This window comes from Theropithecus gelada, chromosome 5 (assembly GCF_003255815.1).
Source record: "Theropithecus gelada isolate Dixy chromosome 5, Tgel_1.0, whole genome shotgun sequence".
In the NCBI taxonomy this organism is placed as follows: Eukaryota; Metazoa; Chordata; class Mammalia; order Primates; family Cercopithecidae; genus Theropithecus; species Theropithecus gelada.
The window spans coordinates 162,710,197-162,735,902 of NC_037672.1; the positions used below are offsets into that span (position 1 = coordinate 162,710,197).

The window sequence follows — 25,706 nt, forward strand, 5'->3', positions numbered from 1 at the left end:
CAGACGAATATATAAAGGGGAATCTATTAGGAGAATTGACTCACAGGATCACAAGGTGAAGTCCCACAATAGGCATCTGCAAGCTGAGGAGCCAGAAAGCCAGTCTGAGTCTCAGAACCTCAAAAGTAGGGAAGCCAGTAGCGCAGCTTTCGGTCTGTGGCCAAAGGCCCCAGAACCCCTAGCAAGTCACTGGTGTAGATGCAAGAGTCCAAAAGCTGAAGAACTTGGAGTCTGATGTTCCAGGGCAGGAAGCATCCAGCATGGGAGAAAGATGGAGACCAGAAGACTTAGCCAGTGTAGCCCTTCCACGTTCCTCTGCCTGCTTTTATCCTAGCTGCCCTGGCAGCTGATTAGATGGTGCCCACCCAGATTGAGGGTGGGTCTGCCTCTCCCACTTCACTGACTCAAATGTTAATCTCCTTTGGCAACACCCTCACAGACACACTCAGGAACAATACTTTACATCCTTCAATCCAATCAAGTTGACATTCAGTGTTAACCATCACAGCCACCCAGCTCTCTAAAACAAATTTATTTTCTAAGCCCTATGTAATTTATTTTTATGACTTTAAAATATATATTGCAGGTAAGTTCAGACTCTTTTTCATTGATTGCGATTCAAATTTCTTCCTTTATCCAAGTGGATGGCTATCTTTGTTCCTCTACTCTATTCCATCTCCTCACTCCCACTCTCTCCCAGAGGAGAATTTTTCATAAATTTAAAGGGCCACGCATTTTTCCCAAGGTGCTAAGCTTTGCTCCAGATAGATCATTAGGGCTTTCTGCAACTTAACCTACAACTTGACCCCAGCCCACACCATCCTCATTAGAAGGCAGCCTACAGAGCATCAGCATAAAAAGCTGAATTTTTTAAAGGAGAATGCCCTTCCATAGGACAGACACAACAGTACAAGAATCTAAGGATTATGGGCCACACTTTCTAAAACTCAGCAGATCTGTCTGGAATCAATGCAGTAGACTTGAAAAATCAATTTTTCTAGTTATGCAAATGAGCTTCACTGGCTTTATTTTAAATAGAGAAGATTGACAATGTTGGATCAGTCCTCTTTTTATTCCAATCAAATGCAGAGTAATATGAACACAGTATGAGCAGAAGAAAGTTGGGTAGAAAATTTATCTAATATATACTATATAAGAGTTCTCCTCTGAGTGCAATTCCTTCTGCAGGAGGTTGCCCTATTAGTGTTTTTTTCTTCTGGGTCTGGTGTAGTGCCTGGCACCTACTAGGTCTCAATAAATATTTGTTGGATTAATAAACAAAATACCCAACTTAAAAAATGTCCATTGTGTGTACTATATGATTAATATTGAAAGGTACTCAATTAGTACAGGGTGAAGAATGCATGGTCCAGCTAAATTGTTGTTAGCTGAATAGTTGTTAAATTACTGTGATTTTTAAAAGAAGTTGGAAAACAATTCCCCACCACCAGCAGCCCTGCCCCCACTGCTCAATCCCTCCCTCATTATCCCACCTCCCAAGATCTACTCACTGAAGAACGAGGGCCTGGCGCCTTCACTGGCCATCAGTTCTAATTGGGCACATTCTGGCTGGCAATGTCTGGATGAAAATATTTTGAATATAATTCTCAAGTGTGTGTTGAACCAAATCCTTTGGAAAAGGATGACATAAAGTGCCTTAAGTTATATTTATGGTCCATGAAAAAACACTCCTGATAGAAACTTTAAAAAGTTTTTTGTTGCTGATATGTTTTCGTAAGACTCTGGAATACACTGTGAAACTAATTGTACATAGGGATCCTTTTGTGAAAATAAATTTCATTTTGATTTAATATAAACCCATGAAAACATCTCATTTATCTCTCTTACAATTGATTTTGTTGTATTGTTCAAAGGTTTTCTGTACAAATTTGGCATTGCAGAAGTATGTTTAAAATAGTATGGGAAAAACAAATTATCAGAGTTTATCGGGGTGGGGAATATTTACAAATCCTCAACTAAACTTGTGGTGTTTGGTCACATGAAGACAAAAACATGAAAGAATACCTGGAGAAATACTTGAGACAAAGAGAGAAGAAATAAAGCTATTAGTCATGGACACTTCTGATGCATTTTGTACAGATGTAACTTTCTGTACTACATTGTGTTATTATTTACCTTGCAGATAAATCCTCCCTTCCATTTTGAGTTTTGAAAGGGGAAAAATAGACACATTATGAAAAGATTAATAAACCAACAAAGATGAAATACATTCAAAGAACTCTCATAACCTGACTATGTTCTTAAGCTCTCTCTGAAGTTTTGATATAATCAAGTGAATACATAATTTAAAAAATCTTACGTAATACAATTGTAAGAATATATCTTATTGCAGATAATTTGTTTTGTAAAATTATGCTTCAATACATGACTGGAAATTGAATTTTATTAGACAACTAAAACCACAAATAAACAAGGTGAGACTGTTTTTACCAAATTGGGAGATAGAGATCTTCTGAAGATTTTATTAGCAACTATCAGCTGATCCCAACAAATAATTATGACTAAACACGGGGAGTCAGTAGTCTGTTTTAACATAGTCAAAAAGCTGTCAATACAAATTAGTGTCAGGGTTCAAACAAACATATACATTCCAAACTGCTTTGCCTTGGGATAAATCCTATCTTCATACCACTAGTCTCATGAATTTCAATCCTCCATAGTAAGTTTATAGTAAGACAAAAGATAAACAAAGACACAGGGCATCCAATAAAGTCATGGAGCCCTGGGAAGTCTTTACCCTGAGGATTAAAGAAGCAGGTGGTAGGATAATCAGATCTTATTTGTGGACCTGGTTTTCTCAGATACAGTTTGTGCTTTATCCAATGTTTTCTCCAACTTTTTATACTTTTTCAAATCTCTTTTTTTTCCCTCTCTCTTCAAAATCTTTATTAGACTCTCCCTTAAAAATACTGTTTCTTTTAATAATTCAGAGTATTGACGATCCAACAGATTCTTAAAGATGCAACATAAAAATAGTTGGATGTGCCAAATAAACTCCTGTATTAAGGTACTATAATTTTATTTTTCACCATATAAAGAGAGCATCATCTGAGAAAGATATTTGGGAAGTAATTGCCAAACAAACTTCCACATAAAAAATGAGGATAGTTGCTAGTCAATCCATTCCTTATTTCAAAACCATTGTGTAATGGATTATAAAGCAGTTTTTATAGCCTATCTTTAAGAATCACAGTGGACTAATTTACACTCCTCCAACAGTGTAAAAGCATTCCTATTTCTCCACAGCCTCACCAGCATCTGTTGTTTCCTGACTTGTTAATAATTGCCATTCTAACTGGTGTGAAATGGTATCTCGTGGTTTTGATTTGCGTTTTTCTAATGACCAGTGATACTGAACTTTTTTTCATATGTTTATTGGCCGCATGAATGTCTTCTTCTGAAAAGTGTCTGTTTATATCCTTTGCCCACTTTTTGATGCAGTTGTTTTTTTTTTCTTGTAAATTTTTTAAAGTTCATTGTAGATTCTGGATATTAGCCCTTGTCAGATGGATAGATTGCAAAAATTTTCTCTCATTCTATAGGTTGCCTGTTTACCCTGATGCTAGTTTATTTTGCTCTGCAGAAGCTCTTTAGTTTATTTGGATCCCATTTGTCAATGTTGGATTTCCTCAAGGATCTAGAACGAGAAATATCATTTGACCCAGCAATCCCATTACTGGGTATATACTCAAAGGATTATAAATCATTCTACTATAAAGACACATGCACACGTATGTTTATTGCAGCAGTATTCACAATAGCAAAGACTTGGAACCAACCCAAATGCCCATCAATGATAGACTACTAGATAAAGAAAATGTGGCACTTATACACCATGGAATACTCTGCAGCCATAAAAAAGAATGAGATCATGTCTTTTGCAGGGATGTGGGTGAAGCTGGAAGCTCAGCAAACTAACACAGGAACAGAAAACCGAACATCACATGTTCTCACTCGTAAGTGGGAGCTGAACAATGAGAACACATGGAAATAGGGAGGGGAACATCACACACCGAGGCTTGTCGGTAGGTGGGAGGCAAGGGGAGAGAGAACGTTAGGACAAATACCTAATGCATGAAGGGCTTAAAACCTAGATGACGGGTTGATAGATGCAGCAAACCAACCTGGTGCATGTATACCTATGTAACAAACCTGCACATTCCTCACATGTATCCTGGTACTTATAATAAAATAAAAATAAATAAATTAATTTTAAAAAAGAATCACAGTGGAATGAGGGGGCCTTGATTCTTGGAGTTGGGAAAGACATTAGAAATAATCTAGTCTGTGTTGTTCATTTTCTAAATGAGGGAACTGAGGCCCGCAAAGATCCAATCACTTTTACAAGATTATACATCTAGGTAATGGCAAAGCTAAAACTCCTCCCTAGGATTCCTGCCCTCTATTCCAGCACTGTGTGCATTATACCATTCTACATCTTCTCTAGTAGTAAAAAGATAGGTATCATTGCAGAACATTCCACTTTTGAATGATACACATTCAAAACCCACTATCCAGTATGCGTATACAGCCTTAAATGAGAGTCTAGCCTAGAACACAGCAACTGGCAATGTGTTGTTTTCTCAGTTACTTCAATTTCTCTCTATGGAGTCTCCATCTGTCCAGAAAAACATGCGTATTTTGATGAAAACCTTAAAATTCTAAGGAAAAATCACTTGATGGCTAATGTTAGATACATTTAAAAAGAAAGAGCAAATAAACTTTTGTCAATAAGTAAGGGAAAGGATTATAGAGTAAGCTCTCCAAAGAATAGACTATTCGGTTCCAACCCCTCTCTGAGGTCTGTTAGATACATTTAAAAAAAGCAAATAATTTTTTGTCAAAGTGTAAGGGAAAGAAATATAGAGTAAGCTCTCCAAAGAATAGATTATTCGGTTCCAGTGTCTCTCTGAGGTGTGTTGAGGTTCCTCTGCACTCACGGGAGCATTAGAAGGTTGGTTCTTTTTCTTCTAGTGCATCACGTGCATAGAGTAGTATCAAAAATTGGTTTGGACACAGGAGTCCATCTTAAAGTGGATCATGTGTGACCTCGTACGTTGTTCCCACAGTTAGGTAAACTCCTTCCTCTTCTCTTCCAACTCCCGTGCCAAAGCCCTCTGAAAATCCCATATGTTATTTTTTTGCAAAACTCAAATCCTGTACATTTGTCCTTGAATATGACAGTAATGTATAGTTTATTTTCCAGATGGAGAAAGTCTTTGTCATAAAAATCAATAACTTTAAAATATATATATTAGTTAACAGTAACTTGGAAGTGATTCAAAGGAAAAATAAAGCTATTTTCACCATTAGTAAGTCCAAGGGACTCATAAAACTTTCAGTGGTGTTTGAATCAAAATATAGGCTGCTCTCTCTTCAATTAATGGAAGTTGCATAGGAATGTAAGATGGTCTTACTTTATGTAAGTTCTTAAAATTTTTTATACTTTTATTATGTATTGCCTTTAGTTTAAATTTCTACATAAAACTAAATGACTAAGGCATATTTTTTAATCTACATATTCAAACAGTATTTCTCACTAAATATAAAGAGCAAAGTATATTAATTTCAGATATCCCAAATGACAATATGTTAAGGTTATGTATATTATTAGTTTTTCTATATAACTCTAATGCTAAACTGATATTTAATTAAAAATATTATTATATTTTAGGTCACAATTTGGCTCCCTAAAATCTAAAAAGAAAAACATTTTTAAAACCTAATAGAAAGATTTCTGAGAATTTTAATGAAAGTTAAAGTGGACTAAAGCCATTAAGCTCTACAGGAAAGTAGATTTCACTGTCTGGATTAAATTAAGAGTTGCCTTAAAAATACATATTTTGATATATAAAATATTTTTTCAGAACGTTAAATACATGTCTATAATAACATTGCTTTAAAAGTGAAACCAATTAATTTTGTTTCATTATTCAAACTGGGAAAAATACTAGAAGAGTGAAAAAAAAAGCAATGAAATAAAATACATAGGTGGTGGCTGATTTATGTCTTTTTTAGTCTTTTAGCTATTTTACATGACTTTTAGTTTAATAATTTAGCATAGTATTACAAGCAAAAATTCAACTTTCTCTCTGCGTATCCAATTTCTTTCTGACCATGCCACTTCCATGTGTTCTTTCAGATATGAGTTAACAAGGCAAAGGAGCAGAGAAGCTACGACTCTCCTTGCTGCAGAAGGAAAATGCTCCTAGCGAACATCTGCTTTGGGTAAAGTAATTTAATTGCAAAGATCATGGTGGTATGTTGAGATTTATTTCGAGGGAAGAGCAAGGAAGCAAAAGAGGGCAGTGGGAACCCTTGACACTCTCCTTCCTTATGGAATTTTATCATCAGCGGTGAAAGGGCCAAGAAAAATCTATCTTCTTTTGCTTTCCTTTGTATCAATTTCCTCTCCTGAAATAAGGAAGTCTAAACAAAATAGTCTGGACTTTGAAATATTTTATAAGTGTATGAAATATTTTATGTATATCTTTTTCTGTACACACATGTGCAAAACACACACACACACACACACACACACACAAACAGTCTAGCCCTTGCCATATTTAGATGTGTTCTCTGAACAGTAAAATCCACCTTAGCTTACAGAGGCTGCTAATTTTCCTGAGATTTCCAAGCCTATTGAAATCTATAGAACGAGTGAATGTCATTAAATGAATCTGTAGACCCAGGATCAGTGGTTCACCTCTATACCTCCAAGACCAATAATAAAAAGCATTCTAACCAAGGCTTATGTTGGGGCAATGCTCATTTAGGAAGTAACATGGACTAGACTGTGATTTTTGGAGAAATGGTGGCATAGATACATGTAGAGAGAGAGAGATAAGTTGACTGACTGCAGCAAAAATCTGCTGTTGTACAATCTGTTCAGATACTTGGCATCATTAAAACATTTATGGAATAATGTCTATTGTGTAAGTCACTAGCATAATTTTTTAGAGATTGTGGTTGAGGTAGTAAATATTCAGAATTTAGGGCATTCATCAGACCTACTAAGACGGACAGGCAAGGAGCACACAGTGGTGTTATAGATGTCAGTAGGTTCCTGGGGTGCCCAGGTTAGTTCTTCTCTTTCTCTTCAACTATTCCAGCTGCCTCTCAGATACATACATGAACTAAGAACAACTGTTTCCACTTAGAGAAGTGGAAGGAAGCAAGGAGAGTCTTATGATACCATTTTGAATGAAATAAAAAACGTGGACTCCATGAGAAGTCAAGCAGATTCAAAACATGCAAATGAATAGATTGAAGTAGATGCTAAGTGATGTCTCCCAACACATACTTCAAGGCTGACCAGTGAGTTGTGAGACTCATCCGTGGAGGCTCAAAATGGATCTCGACATGCAGGTCCTTTCCTTCATTCCTACATGTGGGTGGTCTGAATGTTCTTGGACCACTTCTATGTTCTTGTATCATTGGAGGTCACTCGATAAATCTGAAGTGCACTGTTAATAGTTGCTAACATTTGGTATGCATAAACTAAAATTAGCATGATACTTAAGTTTGCTAAAGACTTTAATTCCATAATCCTAGTAGATTTCCAGTGATTGAACAATATTATACAGCTCCTCTTGTACAGGAGCTAATAAATGGTAAAAGTCAAGACTAGAAGCATTTCTCACACTAGCACAGTGTTCTTAATAGTCCATTCAGCTAAATAATGGGTTGGATCACAAAAACATAATTTTACATACCTTCATAGTCCAGAATAGGAGGTCAAATCTAAGAAGAGGAAACTTGTGTAGGAGTAGAAATTGTACACTTTTAGACTTCATTTTGAAATACCAGATGCAAAGTACAGAATTAGAGAGTCCTTGCTATATATCTATATTATATATATAGATATATATATAATATATATATATTCATGATAAACAAAATCACACTTTAGTAGGAACACTGATGAACTTCACTTTGTGCAGGGAAGGATGAATGGTCTGGGAAATATAAAGTTGAAAGAAATGAATATGGAGAAAGGATTTAGGGTAAGTAGTTGTCAGATGGAAAAGGGATTCATTATTCTGTAGGGTTCCGTGGCTTCATTTGTGAAAATACAGAGAAGAGATGTGTTAGACAATTCTATAAAAGGGGATGCTTTCTTCTGCATCTCAGTTTCCTACTCTGAAAGATTATAATTTTATTAATCTTTGGGCCAGAAACAATGAGGGAACATCTACTTAGCATCTAAAATCGTGAGAACATGTAGGGAATGATGTGCTGTTCCCAGTTCTCCTGTTTGAATGAGGGACTAGTTTTACTAATTACTGGAAGTGCTGCTGACTGACAGCTCTCAGGTATCACAAGGCTGTGGATTCGTACATCCAGAATGAGACATGTGTAAGGCTAGGACACACAAATAAGCTGCAGGTAGTCCAGATCTTAGAAACCCCATGATACCTATCACTGATGCCCCAGTGCCTCTCTCTCCGCTTATTCCTATTACAGTATCAAGGATGCTCATTTTATAGCGAAGGAAATGGGGCAGCGGGCACAGGTCCATGGAATCTGGTGTCCCATACCACACCCCCAGAAGCTGCAGGCTGACCAACCTAATCATTTAGGATGCTGCATACTCTCTAAATTGATAGTTTTATGATGATGTGCCCCCAGTAGATAGAATGAATCAGCGTGAGAACCATCATTCTTTTGTCCTCTTGGAGAAACTTTGCTTCCCTTCACCAAATCTCTGGGGTTCTGTGCGTTTACATGTCTTGGTTCCCAAAAAGGAAGTGTTTCCAGCAAGTGGCCCAGTGTGCATCCCACTGAACCTAAAGCTACACTGCTACCTACACACTTCAGAATCCTCAGGCCAAGGTGCCAGCAGGCAAGATGAAGAGTTGCCATCATGGCAGACATAACTTACCATGATCATCAGAAGGAGGCACAGCTGATGACACACAACAGGGGCAGGCAGGAATGTGCTTGGCAAGCAGGTGATCCATGTGGGCATTCCTTGCCCAATTTTGATGGCAAATGGATGTGTGCTGCCACCTGAGAGGGACATGATGACAAGACGTTCACATAACTCAGGGATGAAAGTCTAGGCCATGCCACCAGGTAAATTGCCCAGAACAGCAGAAGTTAGAACTGAGGGTGAGCAGTGTCTGGAATGGACAGAAGAAGACAATGAGTATTGGTGGTGGCCTTGAGACCAGTAATGTGGGCTATAGTTTGTCCTGTCCCTTTCCTTTTATCAGCTTTCCTCAGGAAAAGAATTCCATCAGAATCGTGGATGAAAAGAATTCCATCAAATCATGCTTTGAGAACTTCAATCCCTCCTCAGGCTCCAACGCCACCTGCTATTCCAAGTCACTAACATCTTTCGCCTAAAACAGTGTCTTGTCTCGTAGGCCCGCCATTATCCACCACATCACAGCTAGAGGGAACTGTCAGCAACAGAAGTCAGATCATGTCATTTTTCTGCTAAAAACACCCCCAACGGTTTTCCATTGCCCATAAAATCAACTTGAACTTCATGGCCCCAGGCTGCTACACAGACCTTGTCTCCTACTGCTCTCCTTCCTGCTCACGTGGGCCAGCCATGTTGGCTTCACTCTCTCTTGAGCATGCCAAACTCCTTTCATATCAGGAGCTTGCTCTACCCTTCTGTGCCTCGGATGCACTTTCTCCTGATCGTCACATGCCTGATGGTGTCACCTCCTTTATGTTTCTGCCCAGATGTCACTTCCTCAGGGGGGTCTTTCTAGACACTATATCTAAAATACCCTATGTCATCCTTTACAACCTAACTGATTAGTTGGCTTTATTTTTTTTCATTGTACATGTAACAATTTCTAATGAGATTGTTATTTTATTATTAATATGTGATTTAGGTATTAACTATTATTTAAGTATTACTATGAGAATTCCCCACTTAGTGTAGGCTACATACATGATAATAAGTCTTTATCTTTCTTGTTTATCTTTATATCTCTAGCACCAAGAATAACACCTGGCATGTGCTAATTCCTCAGTCATTATTTATTGAATAAATGAATGATGCATATATAATATTTATTAAAGATTGACCAATGGGTGCCTTTAGTGAATTTGTTGCCATCATTTGCAGTGTTTTTGGTTGCTTTCCCTTTTAAAGAATAAGCCCAAACTAGAGACCCCTCTTAAGAATATTATGAATGAAAAACCTGTATATTTATCATATTTTTTAAAACTATGCTTATTACATGACTAGGGTATATAGTGTATTACCCTGCAAAAGCTTCTGCTCTCCAGCCATCTCTTAAAAGAAAGATGAGGTACTATCTTTAAAAGAACTGAAGTTACATGGACCAAATCACAGCATGGCTTATCTGCTTCCTCTCTCCCTCAAAGGGAAGATCCTCTCTGAGACTCAGAAGTATCTGGTTAAATTTTATCTGAAGATAGCCTACTTGGGACAACATGCATTCACCTGCTGTGGTAGACAGAATCTTCCTGGAAGATGTCCATGTCCTTCCTGGAACCTGTGAATATGTTAACTTATATGGCAACAGGCATTCTGCAGATGTGATTAACAACCTTAAGTTATCCTGGGTTATTCAGGCAGGCCCAATGTAATCACAACGGTCCTGGTAGGAGGTCAGAAGAGCTCGTGATGTGACAATAGACACAGGTCAGAGTTATGTGGCCATGAGCCAAGGGGTATCGGCTTCCTCTGGAAGCTAGAAAAGGCAAGGAACAGACTCTCTCTTGAGGCTTCCAGAAAAAACTGGCTGTGCAAATACTCCATAGGACTCATTTTGGCCTTCTTATCTGCAGAGCTGGTAAGAGAATGAATTTGTGTTGTTAAAGCCACTAGGTTTGTGATGATTTATTACAACAGCAATAGAAAATGAATACACCTACATTACCTTGACCACAATTTTGGGTGAGGACACTAGTTAAATATTTGCCTGACACTCACTATCTACATTTAGGCATAAGGAAAGCTCTTCAGACTGTGGTTTTGAGGCAAAGTGATCCTTTGCCTCAAAAGAGAGTACAGATCCTCTTCAGCATGTAAGTTTAGTTTAAGCTTAAGCATACTTTATATCTTAAAACTTTTAATGTGTCCACTCAAATCTAGTCTACATCTAGTGTAGTGACTCTGAGAAAAAGGCATAATTCTAATGAAAGCACAGAAAAAAATCTCAAGGATTATATGTGTAGTTTGAGAAAGGCATGGCTTTGTTTCAAATGAAATGAAATCAGATCATGAGATTTGAGATTGAGAAATGCTGGCTTAGAGGCACTGAGACTTGTCTACATTTCCTGGGAAATTCCTCTTATACTTCGTTTTTCCTCTTCACTATCATTATGGCAGTTTCCTATTGTATTATATTTATTTAATTCCTTAACTACACCATTGATTCTTCTATGATTAGGATTATGCCTTAATCATTTATATAATTCACACTTAGCACAGGGATAATGATTTAGTTTATGCTCAATATGTGTTTAATAAATTTGAATTATTATTCTGGGATTTTTGGACCTTTTGCTGAATACCTATAATTTTAAGATTCTTTGCCAAATATTGTATAATTTTTACCATGCAGATGCCAGTGAAAGCATTTGGTACATCTGATCAATAAATAATTGTTTGGCTCTGTTAAAAACTACACACTTGTATCCTGTGTCCAATTTTTATCTCCCAATTATTTGATAAATCTTCATTGATTGTTTTATTTAAAAATTATTTTTTCTAGAATGTTAATGACAGAGCCTTTAGAAATAGTTCAATTACATTTTAATAAGATTAATTTTTTATTTTGTTGGTTGGCCTCTCAGGGCTTTTTTCCATTTTGGCCTTCAGAAATCAACAAATGAAATTATGAAACTATTTCTTCCCTTATTCTTTCACATCTCTGCTCCCTATTTTTTTCTTTTGCCTCATCCAAGTGGGGATTCTCCCACCTGGATTTTAACTGTTTTGATTTGTAGCTGGCTCTTTTCCATAATGTACTTATGTCTTATTTTATCTGTAAACTATTATGCTAATCTGGACCCTAGAATCTTTTAAGCGGCATAATCACTTACAATGTTATTAATATCTCCTTTGGAAAACACTGTATTGATCTGAGAGTTTCAATCTGATTGGTCCTGGAATCATAAATTTCACTGAGTTACTAACTTTAGCTATCGCCACTGTTACTCTCAATGTCCCTGTTCAGACAGAACAGGGGCCAGAAAGCGTTCTTCATCTCTTCCTTATATGTATCAAAATAAAAACCAGAAGCTTCACTGGGGAAGGTTACTACCCCATTGGATTTTTAATTCAAGTGATCATAATTTAATAAAACTAAATTTTGTGCATTCTTTATAGACTAAGTTTTGTCTGAAAGTAGGTAACTTTGAGGTAGAGCAACTAACGCTTAAAAAAGGGACTTCCTTTATTACCAGCTGAGGAGTATTTTTGAATATTGATCACAGCTAATAATTCCTGAGAATGCATTTACTTTTTAGAATATTAACTATTTTGATCATACAGAATTTTTTTTTTTTTTTTTTGCATTGAGAAATGGAAATCTCTATTCTTCCTATAGTGAAAGTGCATGGCACATAACAGTCCAGTAATTTTATCACTTTCACTCATAAAATAATTGCAGAGTGGGAAAAGACATCCCACCAAAGGAAAAAAAATGTAAGGAGAAAACCTATGTTAAGTAATGAAATATCTAAGTGTAGAAATGTTTTTTAAAGTAGCATTATTCCTTTAAATTTAATGCTGACCACAATGCTTTGTAATTTTCCTTACGAAAACTGGATTTTCCCAGCATGACACCCAGAGCTGGCATCAATATCAGACGCTTAAAAATACTCATGCCAAGGAGTTAACAGGAAATATCTTGGCAAATTCAGAGTCAAAAGGAAAGCACGAAATTGTCAGAACGCATATCGTGTTTCTCAGAATTATCTGTATCATGTTGGAAGTTTTTATACGGAAGTGTGTGTTGACACAAATGATTAAGGCCAGGATTCCTACAATTGACAGGAAAATGACCTATAAATAATGACTTCTGATGGACTTGTCATGCAGTCATTAAGTGAAATATTCTAGTACCAGTTTCCTCTCTTTGGTATCCCAGTTTCCGGCTTCTGTGAAGTACTTTTCCTTTGCGAGGATCACTCATTTTACCTGAGAGACCATCAGATTTTCTCTGGGCTTTATGAAATGATAATTTCATTTACTCTCTTAGCAGATAACAGTACCAATTGAGTTTCACAGCCTCTTTGGAACACATTTTTGCTTACACAAAATTTTTTTTCTGAAGAACCTCTTATTTCTATTGCTACCTAAAATGCAAAGTAAACTGCTTGAAATATTGAAAGTTTAGGATTTTTTCAAGTTTAAGATAAAAGTTAATTTTTAAAGTCATTAAGCAACTAGTTTGCCTATTATTTTATATAATGTATATCGATTTTCATTAAATTAATACATTTCAATATAGTTCCTTGGAAAATGGTATTCAGAAATTTGCAAATGAGATAATATTGTAATTCAATTGTCTCACCATATATGTATATCATAAATAAAATGTAAATTTCTAAAAAACTAATTTTATCAAGCAAACTGAGGACAGTGAAAGAAATCATAGTTCACTTCTAATTTTCATAGGATCCATTCAGGTTTTCTTCTCTTTTGTCATTTCTCCTTCTAACCCCAAAACACCCTATGAACCGGTGGTCTATTTTCTTTCCTTCTTCTTTCCCTTCCTTTCTTCAAGTCTGTGGGTAAGAGATTGCAGAGGAAAAGTAATAGGTGATAGCCCTGTCTTCTAAACCCATAAGCAAGATGCATGGATTTAAGCACTTAAAGGAAAAGAAAAATAAAGAATTTGAAACTATGTCACAATATCACCACATTATATTACATCAACATATAGTATCGTAGAAGCATACATATAATTGAGCCTGAGAAACATTTACAGGATCAAAAACTGACGGCTGCACCACCAAAGAGATAATCAGCGCCCTATAAATTCCACATTTTATGACTTACGTTGTTCATTCTAAATGCTAATCTTGGGATAACATTTTTTAGGAGCACTTTTTAAAAAATTTAAATTTAAATTAAATTTATTTATTTTTTGAGGCAGAATTTCGCTCTCGTCCCCCAGGCTGGAGTGCAGTGGTGCGATCTCAGCTAACTACAACCTCTCTATCCTGGATTCAAGCAATTCTCCTGCCTCGGCCTCCTGAGTAGCTGGGATTACAGACATGTGCCACCACGCCCAGCTAATTTTTTTGTATTTTTACTAGAAACGGGGTTTCACCATGTTGGTCAGGCTGCTCTCAAACTCCTGACCTCAGGTGATCCTCCGGCCTAGGCCTCCCAAAGTGCTGGGATTATAGCCTGGCCTTAGGAGCACTTTTAAAATAATTGCTTTCAAAACTCACACATAAACAATCTCACATCAAAAGATATGTAAGGAAGAAATAATATACTGATCCTGTAACAAGGTATAGCAGTTCAAAATGAGAAGGACCTTAGAATTATTTCATTTAAACTTCTCATTTTAGAGCCAATGAAAGTGAACTTGAGAGAACTTGCGGCCAATGCAACTTGCCTACACCCACAGAATCAAAAATAAAACTTCTCTTCATTCTTGTCTATCGAAATTCTGCCATCATTCATAGCCCAGCTTGAGGGCAGCCTTTGTCATACAGCCTTTCTTGCCCAATCAGGAGTAATCTTCTCATGCCTAGAACAGCTTTGGAAATAAGGCTATATTGGTTTATAGGCACTTAAGACATTTGCCCCTTAACTATACTTCTTCTATTTTTTTTTTCTGGTATAGTATATGTTCATTGAGAACTAGGAATATCAACCTCAGATAAACCATAAAATTTAGAAAAATAGTGGTATAGCTTTCTAACAGAAAATCTCAGGAACTAATTCTTAAAATGCTAGTTAAGAAGGAATGTAACATTTACTTGGCCTAACTTCTCACTCAATAAAGAAAAAAAAAAGAGCTCAACATTTTATGAGAGACTAGGTTTCATTTTTAAACAATTATAATTGAAGAAAATCTTTGATGCATTAGAATAAGCCAAAATTTCTTAGGACAATAAAAGCACAAACCATATAAAAATTTTTTTTAGTTGGACTTAATTAAAAGTAAAAAGTTTGACTGCACAAAAGGCACTCCTAAGATAATGAAAAGTAAAGCCATAGAAAAAATAATTCACAATACATATATTTGATAAAGGCATTGAATCTAGAATATAGAAAGAAATCTCATAATTCAACAATAAAAAGGCAAAAAAAAAAAAAAAAGGAAAAGATTTGAACAAACACCTCACAAAAAGACATACAAATAGCTAATAAGATTAGAAACAGATGCTGAACTTCATTAGTCATCAGGGAAATGCAAATTAAAACCACCGTGAGATACTACTACATATTCACTAGATTAGCTAAACTTGTAAAAACTTGACAGCATCATCTGTATTGAATACATATAGCAAATAGGACTCTCATACACTATTAGTGGGGTATAAAATAGCCAATTTGGAAAACAGGTTAGGCAATTTCTTATAGTTAAATATGTACTTTTAAAAATGGACCCAGTAGCTCACTTTTAGGTATTTACCCAAGAAAATATGAAAACATATACTCACAAAACGACTTATACATGAATGCTTATAGCAAACTTACTCGACCTGGAAACAGCTGAAATGCTCTTAGGTAAATGATAAATTGTAAAATATCACATAACAAAGTGCTACTCAACAATAAAAAAAAATTACTACTATACATGCATTAGGATGAATGAATCCACAAATTGTACTGAGTGAAAGAAGCCAGACTGAAAGAAATCCATATTGCACGATTCCATTCCATAGTGGCAGAAATGTTTCCCATGTTGAGGGTGGAAAGGGGATTATCTGCAAAAAGACTTCAAGAAGCTTTTGGTGTGATGGGAGTGTGCTGTATCCTGATCATTCAACTCTTATGACTGCACAGTGTAAAAGAGAAAAGATTGTATTTACTTCTACAAAGGGTGAATGTCCCCCTTCCCTGGAAGGCTACTTATTTTTACAGTAATAGATTAATTATGGCATATATCCTATTATTTCAAACTAATTGAAATATATTGATTTAGGGAACTATCACAATCATTTCAAAGTGAATCATACTGAAAATTCACTCATGGTAGCTTTTCTTTAATTGCAACACAGCAGAAAATGAAAGAGAAACATTTCAAAATTTGTTTCCCAAAATTCTTGAGGCTAGATGTGTTTTGGTATTCAGAATTGTTTGGATTTTAGAATAGTAATGTGGTGCATGTATTAAACCCCATCTGTAGCAACCCTTAATTAATATATTAATATTTTGTTGTGAAACATATGAAAATTCATACAAGGTAAGTTAAGTTAAGACTATTTATAGCCTCATGTCAGTTCAGAGCACGTTTTTTAGCCAAATAAGTTCTAGTATCAGTTAGCCAAATCTTTAGTTTGGATTTGGGAATTGTGACTAAGGAACTATGGACCTGTAGTCCAATTTATCATTGATTATTAAAATGGCTTAATAGAGAACATGCTTGCCATGTTCCAAGGTTATATACATGGTTGTGATGAACTGGGACTGTTGTCAAGTATAGGAATTTTGGCTCATACTAAATTCATGGCATTATTCTTTGAGTGGGGAAATTTAATCCCAGACGAAGACAGTTTTTGGTTTCAGTGGACTTACAGTTAGGATAAAGTAACATTTCTTTGACTTGAATGAAACGTCCTTTTACTTTTCAGTTTAAAATGTATACCCATAACACAAAACTGTAAAAAATGATGGATCTCTTTATTAAAAATACAGTTTTCCCATTAAAAATCAGAAAGTTTACCATGGAACTGAAGACTAAATTTTAGTCTTAAATGTTACATTTTTCACTTGAATCATTGCTTAGTTCTCATTCAACCGGGCCTGATATCTTCTGTGTCCTGGCCAGTGCTTATAGGCACAGGTGCGTGTATGGACCTCTGCCTCCATGTCCTAAGGAAACTCTGATAGACATGGTATAAAATGGAGGTAATGTGATACAGTACAAAGAGCATGAAGATGGGGGTTAGTCTCAGATTCTAAGTTCTCTCTTAAAAACCTATGATTGCAAATAATTCAGCTGTTCTGAACCTAAGTTTTATCAACTATAATTGAGACCTGTAAATAAAACTTTTTAGAATTGTTTTTAAGATTTCATAAGATACTGTCAAGCATTCAAGTAGAGTAGGCACTTGATAAGTGATAATTATAGTGCATTTATTTTAGTATTAATAAACTTTAACGGAGAAATCTATGGTTAAAAAGAGAAGTATATAACTGTGTTAGATACTGGCTTAAACTTCATCTTGTGAAAATGTTAATCACTTCTACCTATAAAACTATTACAAATTTTCACCACTGGAATTTGGCAAGAGATGTTTGATAGTGTTTGATGAAACCACACATGACCTACTGACTTGCAAAACCCATGGTCAGGAATCATAATCCAACTAGTGTAAAGAAAGCTCAAAATTATAGAAGAAAAAAATTACAGGAGAAAAAAATTCATTCAATAGGAAAGATGTAAATTGTAACCAGTGACACTCAAAAATTGAAGCGCTCATTCAATTTTGACATAACGAATGAAATTGGACTCATTTTATGAAAGCTTGACTATATTATCTGATGAGGCAAATGAGGGAAGAAGGTGTTTTATTGCAAAAACATTAACTGTAAACCATCAACCAGAATCCATTAAACTGTTTATTCTTGAAATCATTCTTTCAGACTGATTACTTAAGTATCAAATGCAATAAAGCAATCAACTTGTTCTTCTTTTATTTATTTGTTTTTTTACTGCTTAGTTCTTATGGGAAATTCTATCCAGGTCATCATAACACAATTGAAAACAACTGATAATGAAAAGAATGCTAATTGGTTTCCTTTCTCTCTTATCACTGATCCGTACACAGTAAGTAATGCTTCCACATTCTTCCTCTTGTTTGTACCTAACCTTTCTATATATCTAGACGTTAACATTTTTTGGAAGAAATCATGAACTAACAAAGCAATGCACAGCATTGATAAGCTATGTTAAATAGTAGACAGTGCAATGGAATAGAAATAGTGTGCTTAAAGTTATTAGATCAAATATTTATTGGGCAAGCACTAACACAAGTGCCAAGGTTAAAAAAAAAAAATGATACCCAGGCTTTGACTTTGGGAAGCCAGAGTCTAGTAGGGGAGATATATAAATACACAAACACAGCACAGAACAATACATGTAATAACAGACTGTAGCCAAAGTAATAAACATTTAGATAAATAATAAACAGGCTGGCCCGCAGAGATGGGGCCATTACACTACTCAAAGTCTTGTGTTCTGCTCTACGACTTCTGTGACTAAATCAAATCATCTTAAGTTGGGTGAGCCAAAAGCTGTCTACCATTCCAGTCCTTCTGTCCCACCTCCTTCAAAGAGACTGCTGGTAGGACTAAATTCCTGAATTCTTGGGCTTTTAATTCCTGTTTAATCCAGTCAATATCCAAAGCCTCAGTGACCTCCTTTTAAAAAAATAGTATTAATATAATCTATGTGCCACATTTTCTTTATCCAGTCTATCATTGATGGGCATATGGGTTGGTTTCAAGTCTTTGCTATTGTAAATAGTGCTGCAATAAAGGTACGTGACCATGACCATAAGCATGTCCATAACCATGATCATGCCTATAACTATAACCGTGACCATAGCCAATATCATAACCATGACCATGACCATAACCTTGACCATGACCATAACCATAACCATAACCATGATGCTTCTTAACTTCACTGCCCTCCTCTTCAGCTTGGATTCCACGGTCCATTTTTTCAATTACTCTTTTCTTCCCTCTGAACTCCAATTTCCTCTGCCTTCTCATTGCCTTTATTAGCAAAACTAAACCCTAAAGGCATCCATTTTCTGTATTTTAGAATGTCACTTAGGAAATAATAGTAGGACAAAGTAACACTATAAATTTATCATTATCATCTAGGTCATTAGCAGTGACTGCATAGCCCAGTATATTTCTCACTCACTAGCCTCAATTATTCACACTTTTCTCAACTTTTTCTCACTCTCAATTTACACCATGCCAGAGCCATCATTTTTCAGACCCAAATGAATTCACTTTCTAAAAGAGAGAAATAGAAGGTATCATAGGGATACACTATTAATTCCCTTAATTGGATAGCATTTGCACTCATCCTATTATTCTCTTGTTCAAAGAGGAGAAACATTGTCCCCCCTCCTGTTTCAGATCAGTCCTTTCACAACTGCCCTAAATTCAATTCCTTCCCACCCTCCCAGGAAGCATGCAAAGTCAATTGTCTCTTTTCTCTCCTGTGTAATTAATCCCCTTCTTTCTTAAGTGGCTCCTTTCTGTGAACATTTAAAGACTTCTTTTCATTTTAAAAACAAAACAGAATAAAAATACAACTTTCATTGAACCCGATTTTACCCCTATCATCTTCTGTTTCTCGACTCTGACAGTCAAATTTCTTGAGTATCCAAAGTACATCTGTCCTCTTTCTAATTCTGCATTCTCTCTTTATCAGACTCTAATCTGCCTTATGTACTTAAGTACTATGTACTTACATGCTCCACTGACAAATCTCTTACTACCATCAACAATGACCTCCCTGCCACTCAATCCGAAAAGCAGTTTTCTATTTCTTGGCCTGGTTTTCTCTGAGTAGTGCTGATCCCTTTGGGTTAGAAGTTAATATAAAATAGTTAAAACTGGACTCTGGAGTCAGATGGCCTAGGATGGCTTGCTGGATCTGACAATTACTAGCTGGGATCTCAAGCAATTAATTAAATTATGCTACTCAAAGCCTTGTGTTCTGCTCTACGACTTCTGTGACTAAATCAAATCATCTTAAGTTGGGTAAGTTTGTTCCTCTGTTTTCTTCCATGTAAAAGAGGAATACCTGTAATAATAGTACCTTTTCCTAGGACTGGCATAAGAATACAATAAATATTTGTGAAGTTCTTTGAACATAGCCTGATACCTACTACATTCTCAATAATGCCACTTTAATTTTATTGACACACTCCCTTCTTCTTGAATAACTCTGTTCTTAGTTTCCCAAACTTCACACTCTATTCGTTTTGGTAGAATGACTATCTATCACTGCACTGGAGACCATACAAAAGGAAAATGATATACTCAGGGGTTTAACAATGTCAACTGAAATAGAAAGCCTCTCTGTGATCCTAAAAAATCTCTTGCTTTTGTACGTATGAATTTATTTTTGTTCGTATATACCAGGGTAGATATAGTTAAAAATTCAACTCAATATTTAAGAATCTGGGTTAGTATAGAATTACCATGTAAGAGGTATTCACAGACTTCCCAAGTTTCCTAAGTGGAAAATTAGGGCATTGATTAGGAAGGGATAGAAATATTTAAATACACATGAATAAAAGTGAAAATTGTGAATCTACTTTAAGCATTCTTTCAATGGGCTGCTTACTCTCTTTAAGGCCTATTCCTATCACCCTTATTGTGTCTAGACCTATAGCTAGAGAAATCTTAGCCCATTTCAAGAGAGACAAGTGAATAATCCGAGCTAGGAAGAAAGAGGTTATACTCCAAAGATAGCAGTATTATTCAGTAAATAGTATTATTAGAATAGTATTTAGAATTATTAGAATAGTACTATTAGAATAGTATTATTCTAAATTATATTGGCGTAAACCTAGGGGAGCTACATGGGAATAAATTAGTAGGGTGTTAAACCAAGGAGCATAAAATACAACATTGGATCAGGCCAAATTAATCAACACATGTGCACTTATTTCAGATTTAATATGGTAGGCTAAACAGATAAGAGTGTTCTCTTTGTGACTTATTTCTTTCTGTGCTTCCTATTAGCATCCTAGACAATATTACCAATACTTGGTTTTATATACTATTTATTTTCCAATAATCTCAAATATATATATCCACTGCTGTTTTTTCTCTGAGTCTTACACCTTTAGATTTCAAAGAATCTTCTCAAAGTCTCCATTTGGATATTTGAGAGAGAGAAATTTTAAAATCCATATATCCAAAAATAAACTCATCATTCCTGTCCTAAAGATGGACGCCCTAGAGTGTTCCTGTCCTACAAATGTCTAGAGTATCCACCCATTCACGTAAGTGAGAAAACTGGGATTGACTCTCGTCACTTCCTTCATCTTCACTGCCAATAACCAATCACCAAGTCTTGCCGTTTTACCCGCTAACAGCTTTCTAAGTCATTCACTGTTCTTATTTTCACATTTCCTCATTCCTCAAATATTTCAGCACTTGAAACACTACCACTCTTTTCAACATGTGATATCTGTGTAGATTATCTGTCAATATCTTGGACTCTAAATTCCTTGGCAGTCTCTCTCCCAGTGATCTTTCTTGTACCCTATCCCAGATGCTAACATTCAGGGTCTGCTGTCATCTTTGTCAATAGAAGCCCTGAAGTTCCTCCAAATTTTCAATTTCAAGCGTCACATTCTCTAACTAACACCTCCTCCATTGCCTGCCAGTGCTTACCAGAATGGAGCTCTAACAATTATTTCACCAATCTATCACCCCAGCACATGAATCTTAATAACTCTTTTCTCTCCTTGTGTCTTCTCCTATCTCCTTACCTAGCTTAAATTCATGGCCAGTCCTTCTAATTATTCTTTGAACCTGCTCTGAAACCCTTTGCTTTTCTCTCACTTTTGTGGTACTTTTGGCAAAGCAACAACCTTTTAAAATTATTTGCCTAGTCTCTGCTTGCATCAACACAGATTATCTCTCCTTTTCCTAGAGATTGGCTAAAAGAGTTCACCAAACCTATTTTCCTTTCCTTTTTGGCATAAGGCTAAACGATGTTTCCTGGCTTCTGTTCACCTAAGGTGCAGTCATGACATTGAATTTTAGCTAAGAAAATGTGAGTAGAAATGATGCATACTACCTCTAGGACTGGCATAAATAAAAATTTATTGAAATCTTTCATTTTCTCCCTTCCTCAATTTTCCATCTGGGTATCAATTCCCAGGACAAACTTGAAAAACATATGTTGAGCTTCTATTAGCCAAGATCATTGAAAGACTCAGTTGTATAACCTAGGAGTTTGTCCTCACTATGTCCCATTACCTATTAGGCTTTATGTTACTAGAATAGAAATTTCTGTTGTATTAAGTTACTAAGATTTCAGGATTTATCTGTCACAGCATCACCTTAACAAAACCACCATAGAGCTGTGTCTGTAGGCATGGCTGTCTGCACACTCAGCTGCCAGTTGGTCTAACCTTTAAATTCATAATCACTGATCTTAATTGTTTCCCAGCATTAACACTACAGTCCTCTAATCAGTCTCCTACTCTCCTAGACAATAGTTCATACTTTTTACTCTTTCCTTGAAACTCACACCTGATCTGTCTACAAATCCCATCATTAATATGTTCAAAATATATACAGAATGTAACCACTTCTTTACCCCCATCTATTTTGATTGAAATAGCCTCCTAGCTGGTCGGTCCCTCAGTCAATTCCAACACAGCAGCCAGGGTGATGCTATCAGAATGCAAGACAAATCATCTGAGATCTGAAAACCCTCCATGACTTCCTATCAGTTAGATTCTAGCCGGGAAAATAGAAGCCACAATGGGTATCTCAAACTAAGAGGTGTTTTCCATAGATGTTGGGTGCCTGAAAGAGAAAAAGTGTAACACAGAGATTTAAAAACTCAGGCAACAACTGACACTGCTCATTGTTGAAACAAAAGGGAAGGGGTGGGGTTACCAGAATCCAGGGGCTTCGAAGAGGGCTCTGCATAGCTAGTTCTATACTTCCAGGAAAAGAGTGGCTGCCCCGGAGCTGCTGATTTCTCTGAGAGTGTGCCACAGCACTGTGCTGGAAATGCCACAACTCATGGGAGGCTGGATCTAGCAGTGCCGTCAAAGACAGGAAAAACAGGAAGGAAGTTCCTTCTGCTCTTCTCTCTATGCATCCTGCAGATGGAATCTAAAAGGAAGCCTGCTGGCAAGGGTAACTGGAAAATGTAATTTTCAGAGTCCTCCCAGCATCGCAGAGTCACCTTCGTTGGTTTCTCAGCACTCCTAACCACTCCTCTCCATGTATTTTAACTTCCATGCAACCACAGTTAACAGCTTCATGCTTCCACCTAGCAGGATCCAAGTCTTTTTTATATACATGAAGTCATTCGTACTTTGTTCCATATAGAAGAGACTCAACGTCCTAATATTTACTATGCCCCATCTGGGAGTGATGATAAATCCTCTTATTCGGTTGCAATCACACCAACAATCCTTACATGAAGTAATAGGGATGAAATAAAGGATGAAAAAAAATCCGTGATTCCTATGGTTTCACAGACTCACTGGTGAGTCCATTGTCAGAGGCTGGGCTGACTGTGCTGGTCTTTGGATCTCTCCTGTGTCTGGGGCCTTGGCTGTAACAGCTTGTCTCTATTCCACATGGTTTTCCCTTCTCCAGATGGTGAGTGCAGGCTTTTCTCCATGGAAGTTGCAGGGTTCCAACAGAGAGAGAAGGAGGATACAAAGTCTTTGAGATGCAAGCTTAGAACTCACACAATGTCACTGATATTCTGCTGGCTAAAGCAAATCACAAAGGCATCCAAATTCAAGACATTGAAAAATAGCTTACACCTCTTGAAGGGAGGCACTGCAAAGATTGTTATTTTGCAACATGCTACATGTATACATAAGCAAGAAAGAAGACATACATAGCTTTCCTTTTTCCACTACGTTTTCCCCTTCAATTGATCACTGTGACATGGATTTTTGACTCCATAGGTACCCACTTTTTGAGTAGTAGTCCAAAATGCTTTTTGAGTCCCTAGGATATGAATCAATTTGTTCTAGTGTACAATCACCTATCAAAGGCAGGCAGGCATGTCTCAGGAAGGTCTAGAAAACTTTTACAGCATTCAGTTACGGCAGTGTTGCAGAGTACTTTCTCAAAAGGACCTAGTCTTCCTTTTGATCAAAGAACTCCAATTCTGTGAATGCCTTTAGGTTCGGGAAGTAGGTGAGAAGTTGTGAATACTCAAGTCAGATTTCTGCCCATCAAACAGAGTTCTCCTATTATGCTGATTAAGTAACACTTTAGAAATTTGCTTATATATTTTCCTCCTGTCATTTCATTCCTAAGGAATTAAGTAAGCATAGACAAAGGTCTCTGCAGGTCAATTCTGATTTTTAATTCTTCCTAGCTATCTTCACAGAAATTGCATGACTCTTATTTCTTGAAGTGAGTATTGACTGCACTACTCTGCCATCCCATGATATGCATTGAAATTAGGGATCCTTTTTCAAAAATAACATCTGCCCTTGCCATCTTTACCCTTCAGAGGATGGCTGCCATTGAACTTTACAAAGATAGTGGCACATGCCCTAGAAAAACGGATGTCTTCCGGGCCCTCTAAACAAATAGAGAGGGGTGGTGGGTATGCAAATTTCACAAGTAAAGTCCATTCTAACGTTCCTACATCCCTAAGCCATTTTTGACACCAGGCCGAGAAAATTCTCATCCAGCCTTCCTGAAAGAAGGCCACCATTGAATCCAATAAATGAAACAATTGCTAGAACAACTTCAGTCTGCTCAACCTATCATATTAAATCTGGAAGAAGTATAACTATGTTAAGAAATTTTACGTGATACAATGTCACATTCCATCCTCTTTGGTCTAACATATTATTATACATGTGCTATAATCACATATATCCCCTAGGTTCATGTCAATATAATTTAGAAAAATACAGCAATTCTTTTGGAGTATAACTTATTTCTTCTTACACTGGATTTTTCACTTGGCCCTGTTGGAATATACTTAGATTGCTTTAGCTGTACAGGCCTAGACACAGTAGAGGTGGTGAGTGTTGAGGAGAATAAGCATCTCATTGAGAGGAATGCTCAGAGTGGATTCAAGGTTTTCAACTTTATGTTCCATCAGATATCCCTACTTCTTTCCAATCAGAGTCTTAATTTTTACTTAGGACGCTTGCAAAGTCTGTGAATGCCCCTTTCATTGTAATTCCATAACTCACCTAAATAGCTAAATGTTGAATTTGGTTTTCAGATATATTTGCCCTGCTATATACAAACTAAAATAAATACATTTGTACAAAAAAAAAAGATTCTTCTAGGATCACAAGAGAAGCATTGAGATTATTAAATTCTTGAGTCATTTTCCTTTTGTATAGTCTCCAGCACTGTCAGAAATAGCCATTCTACCCGAAAGTCATCACAGTCATTATTACCACCATATCCATCACCTGCAGCAGTCATTTTATCCCCCCAACATACTCATTTACGTAAGCATTTTATTCCAAGCAATTCCAGGTGATAATTTAATTAAATATTGCACACTATGTCAGTATCCTCATTTTCTACTGACAAAGAACTTTGCGTTAAGTTCAAGGTCAAGGACATATGTTAAACATTTCCATAATCCCATCTTTGAGGGTTTTCTGGCATCATTCCCAGTACCTGACACTGTAACCATGAGGAAAATAAAAACCACCTTAAGGATTTGGAACAGAGGGCATTTAAGCAGAGAATTGGTAACATAGGTGTTTGATAGCAAAAGGACAAAATTGGGATAGTTCAGTAACCCAGATATTAAAAACTAAAGAAGTTGGCA

General features: G+C 36.3%; 1 long non-coding RNA gene across 1 annotated transcript in view; it reads left to right on the forward strand.

Moving 5' to 3' along the window:
- Positions 1–25,706, forward strand: part of LOC112625417 — a 77,846-nt gene that overhangs the window by 44,135 nt on the left and 8,005 nt on the right. The window contains exon 4 of the long non-coding RNA XR_003119586.1: positions 6,164–6,249. This is a non-coding gene — a long non-coding RNA (uncharacterized LOC112625417). The remainder of the gene's footprint in view (positions 1–6,163; positions 6,250–25,706) is intronic.